We start from the raw sequence: 5363 nt of genomic DNA on the forward strand, positions 1-5363 counted from the left end.
GAGGGGACAGCGGGAGGGAACCGCAGGACTGGATTGGTTTATTCAATGAAGTAGCAACATCAGTGTGTTTCCTGCCAACTTTTCTTCCCGCCTCACTTTCTTTGCAGAGAATAGAAACACCCAGGAGGGGTTTTCTTTCTCACTGGCAAGCCGGGGTGGGGGTGGCTGGGGCCCTGCCATTGGCCCAGGCCCTTGTCATTACAGGCACACCCCTTGGACTTGAGCCAACTCCAGCTTCAGCAAAGGAGAGCAACTGTATTAGCAGCTTCCTGCCCAGCCCAGGGCTCTCACTGGGAGAGGCCCTGTGACCTCTGCATGAAAGGCCAAGGCTTTCTAAAGAGGCAGGTCGTTCCTGATCTCAGACGCTTGATCCCCACTCTCTCTGGTCCCAGCTAGGTCTTGAAGTCACAGTAGCAATAGGGCTGGGGGGGGGGGGCAATATTATGCCAGGTTCAAGTCCTGGTTCAGCCTCTTCCCAGCCACGTGGTACTGAGCCACGTGGTACTGATAACTTCTCTGGTGCCTCCCACCTGTGACTAGGTTGTCAATAGGACTGACGTCATAGCTTTCATTTTTTTTTTTTTTCAATGAGTTCTTGTTTGTTTGACCCTTGAACTTGGCCTCAATCTGTATGAGTGGTTGTTAAACACTTGTCACTTCCCCACTTATGAGTGGCTGAGGTGCAGGTTGCTGGAGGAGGGGCCGTCCATCCAATTACCTGCTCACCCCCCCCACTCTAAGCTCCACCCCCAAACCCAGAAGGCCTCTGCCTTTTGACTTTCTTCTCCAACCTCTAAGTCCCATTCCGCCAGGCAGGCTGATGGCTCCGCCGTCATCTCAGACCAGTGATTGAGGAGGGTTCCTCGATTCTGTCTCCCCCTCCTCTGTGACTACAGTAGCCACTCCCAGGGCACCACATATGGCGGCCTCTCTCTAGCACCTTGTAGTTCCCAGCTGCCCCAGGAAGGAAGTGGATGCTCTGCTCACTGGGCCGTGGCCTCAGGTTTTTGTTTGAGGCTAGAAGGGTTCATTCATGTAAGCTCACACACCTTCCTGAAGCTATAAGTCTGATTAGGTACGGGCCTCCCACCCTGGGCTGGGGACTTTGTAGCGACTTCCCTTGCCTTCCAGGGAGCTTCATCTTCCCCTCATTCGGGTTCTCTCCTCCCAAGACCCGTATCTTACCTGTGCTCTGAAATTGAGTCCCATCTTGACTCCCCCACTGGCAGTGCTATGAGGCCAAACTGGAGGTTCAGCCACCCGCATGTCCCAGAGGGTGCCTCATGGCCTTGGTTGCCTCTGTAGAGCCTACCTCCCTGACTCCAGCACCTCCACTCCTCCACTGGAGTTGCAGGCCGATGTATGACAGCCTTGTCAAGAATGCTCAGGTCCTGCAAGAAGCTTGGCTCCTGATTCCTCCTCCTCCTCCTCCTCCTCTTTCTTCCTCCTCCCTCTTCTCCTCTTCTTCATGTTCTTTTAAAGATTTATTTATTTTATGTATGTGAGTATACGTCACTGTCTTCAGACACACCAGAAGAGGGCACTGGATCCCATTAGAGATGGTTGTGAGCCACCATGTGCTTGCTGGGAGTTGAACTCAGGTCCTCTGGAAGAGCCGTTAGCACTCTTAACTGCTGAGCCACCTCTCTAGTCCCAGGAGGCCTGGCTTCAGTCAACTTTCTTCCCTAGCATGTCACAGCCACTCTGTGTCCTCCTAAGCCAGGCCCTGGGGCAGAGATGGAGAAGGCCCAATTAGTCCCTCCTTCCAGTCTTGTCTTCCTCTTGTCTCTCCTTTCTCTCTCTTCTCCCTCAACTCCCTCTTGATTCCCCTCCTCCTGTTCACTGCCTTTTCCTTTCTTCCTCTCTCCCACCTCCTCCTTCCCGCCCTCTTCCCTCTTTCCCCCTCCCTCCTTCTCTCCCCTCTTCCTCTCCGCCCACCTCCATCTCCCCCCTCCCCCCCTCGAAGCATTAGTGAGCAACTCACTAAAGCAAACAGGTACAGACGGGCAGTGATTTTCAACTTGATTGGATCTAAGTTCCAGGACGGCTGGGAGGTGCCTCTGGGTGGGTGTTCCAAGGCATTTCCTGGAGGGATTAGCTGAAGGAGAGTAGGTGGTCCTTTCAGGCGGTGGCTGCTCCACTCTAAAGCACCATCGAGGGTGCTCCCTGTTGGTGTACACATCTACTCTGCCGCACCCACCACTGCATCTTTCTCTGCTCTCGGAACCCAGCTTCATCTTCCGATGGATGAAGCTCCAGGAACCCCCCAGGGCCTCAGCATCAGACCGTAGACTGCCGAAGCCCCTAGCCCTGTGCACTGAGTAGCCACAGGAGTCTCGGCCTCTTTAGAGTGCAAACAGCCTATGTTGGACTCCCAGCCTGGAAAGTCAATCTAATAGATCCATATATATATATATATATATATATATATATATATATATCTCCATTCAATCAGCTTAAAAGCCTTGACCAATACACATATTTATGGCATGATGGGGCTCAGGGAGTGCTCACGGTAGTCCCCATACTCAGCCTTGCTTTTTGGGGGGGCTCCCTGAGGGCTGGGCTGGAGATGAGGCCCCAACATGCTGTCTTTTGCTCCCATCGATTCCCTGAATTCTTCATTCATTCCCATCCACACAGGAGGTGCCTGCTCTGGGAAAAGCGATCAGCTTCAGACTTCCATCCCAGCAGCGGAGAAGAAGCTGTGTCTGGGAAGAGAGTTCTAGGCCAAGGAAAGGACCCTGGCAAAGCCAGGAAGCGCCCCACTGTGGGAGGCAAGGCAGGCCCTGGGCCAGGCCGAAAGATGGTTCCAGTGGTGCTGACTCAGAGTGAAGCTTCCAGGACAGTTGAAGGTTTAACTTCTCCAGCTTGGGAGGGTGGGGTGGAGGGGGAGAACACTCAGGGGATGGTTGAGCGTCGAGAGGGAGACACACAGTTCTGTGGAACCCTGACTCACACCTAGGGCTGAGAATGGCGGGAAGACTGACTGTCACGCTTCGTCTAGCACGCTCCCGTGCTCTGCCCTTCTTGTGGTCCCAGGCCCATGCTGCCATCCGACTTTCTCTGTTATCCAAGCCGGGTCTCCTGCCACAGTTTTGCATGTCTTTTGTGGAGATGGCCACAGTGGAGACCCTTCCTTCCATTTTTGCTCATTTTTTTTCCTCAGCTCTCTTTGCCCTTCCTTCTTTCCCTCTCTTTTCTTTCTTTTAGGACTCTGGCTCCCCTCTCATTCCTGAACAGGTCTTCCAATGACCCGTAGCAGTACTGGGACAAGAAGGCAGACTGTGGGGTTGTAGGTGGCCTGGCAAGGGGTTCTGTGCTGAAAGCCTTGTCCTCTCTAGTGTCAGAGGGGACAGGATCCAGCTGTCCTCAACTGCAGCTCCGTTTTCACCGACGGCCTAATAGCGAGAGGTTCTGACGGAACTAGGCACAGGAGTACAGAGCTGTCTTGCTTTGCCAAAGAAAAGACAGTATGGCAGCTTTTTAAAGGAGGAGGTGGGGCTGTGGGCAGGAGTCCTTGTTGCTCAAGCGTGGAGCCCTGAATTCAGATCCAGCCCTCTGATCTGCTGCAGAAAGCCCAGAGGCAGCAGGGATCAAGAGGAGAGAATATTGGGGAGACCGGAGGATCTCTGAGGCTTGCTGGCTGCCCAGACTACTTGAAGAGGAGTCCAGGTTCACTGAGAGACAGTCTCAGGAGAATAGTGGAGGGTGACAAAGGCCATGTGACCTCTGTGGGCATACCCACTCATGCACACATGCATAGGGACAGCCTGCCACCCAGAGACAACCAGCCCTGCCAAACCCTGAGCTCACGAGCAGAATTAACTCCCTTGCTTTGCCTCCTGAGCTCGGTTAATTACTTTCCAGAGCTGCTGGAGCTGAGAAGCAGCTTCCTCGCATGTAGTCCTCCCTCCCTGGTCCTTCCTCCGTGGTCCTCCCTCTCAGCTCTGTATCATCTCCTTTCTCTTCTTGTCCCATTTCTCTCTGTTCCTGACTTGTTTAGTTTCTCCTCTTTTAAAAGTAATATTCATTTTATTACTAGCCTGTATATGTATGGGAGAGAGAGAGAGAGAGAGAGAGAGAGGAGGAAGAGGAGGAGGCATGTGTCTGCCTTAGTACCCTTGAGGATGTTAAAGGGGTTTGTGTTTGTTTTTCGAGACAGGGTTTCTCTGTGTAGCCCCCGCTGTCCTGGAACTCACTCTGTAGACCAGGCTGGCCTCGAACTCAGAAATCCACCTGCCTCTGCCTCCTGAGTTCTGGGAATTAAAGACATGCGCCACCACTGCCCAGTAGTAGTAAATTTTTACTGCTAGTAGTAAATTTTTTTGAAGTTGGTCTTCAAACCCAGGTCATTAGACTTGGCCAGCAAGTATTTTTACTTGGGGAACCATCTCAGAGGCCCATGTACATCTTTGTGTGTGTGTGTGTGTGTGTGTGTCTGTGTCTGTCTGTCTTTTCTTTTTTTGGCCCTCACATGGTGACTTTTGACATGGTCTGGTTTGTGGAAGGTTGCCTCTCAATCAACTTGCCCCACCTTCTCTCTCTCTCTCTCTCTCTCTCTCTCTCTGTGTGTGTGTGTGTGTGTTGGGCCTGTGTGAGTCTCTGCAGCAGGCTCAGGTATGCTCCTGAGTATATACAGTGGCGCGAGTGAAGATGTGTGTGCACACAACAAAATCAAGTGAGTGTTCATGTGTATGACACAGGCGAAGGTGAGCGTGTGTGTATGTAGTAGGTACAGGTGAGGGCAAGCATGCAGATGTAGGAAGTATATAGGTGAGGGCATGTGTGTGTGTCAGGAGGAGCCAGTGGGTATGTGTGTGGCTAGAGGAAATATCGTCTGCAAAGACCGAAGGGAGCCGGGGTGGGGATGCCTGGCACACCAGTTTCAGCTTGGGCCTGTGGTGGGGCGGCTGTGGAGGGGTCGCTGAAGGTGGAGGGTGAGGAACAGGGACTCCTGCCGAGCGCACAGGATCAAGTCAGGTTTCCTAGGCAGAGCAGGACTCAAGCCACTCCCACGCCTCCACTTATTCTAGGAAAATGGAGAGAGCTACTCGTCCCACTGTGGCTACTGAACACAAAGTGCATTGTTCCCCTCTCTGGGTCTCTGCCCTTGTCTCTGCCAGCACTGCCAGTTCCTGGTGGCAGATGGCAGCTTTGTCATTGAGGCGGAGACTGCTTACCTGGTGAGTGCGTGTGAGCGAGCGTGCGTGCGTGTGTGTGTGTGTGTGTGTGCGTGTGTGTGCGTGTATGTGTGCATGTGTGCGTGTGTGTGTGCGCGCGCGTGTATGTATGTGTGCGTGTGTGTATGTGTGCGTGTGTGTGTGCGTGTGCGTGAGTGTGCGTGTGTGTATGTGTGCGTG

The 5363-nt window shown here is 53.1% G+C and overlaps 1 long non-coding RNA gene across 1 annotated transcript in view; it reads left to right on the top strand.

The window, feature by feature from the left end:
* The first annotated feature begins 234 nt into the window (after positions 1 to 234).
* LOC110335412 overlaps positions 235 to 5363 on the top strand; it is a 13592-nt gene continuing 8463 nt past the window's right edge. The window contains exon 1 of the long non-coding RNA XR_002381170.1: positions 235 to 345. This is a non-coding gene — a long non-coding RNA (uncharacterized LOC110335412). The remainder of the gene's footprint in view (positions 346 to 5363) is intronic.

The sequence above is a fragment of the Mus pahari genome, chromosome 18 (assembly GCF_900095145.1).
Source record: "Mus pahari chromosome 18, PAHARI_EIJ_v1.1, whole genome shotgun sequence".
NCBI classification, from domain to species: Eukaryota; Metazoa; Chordata; class Mammalia; order Rodentia; family Muridae; genus Mus; species Mus pahari.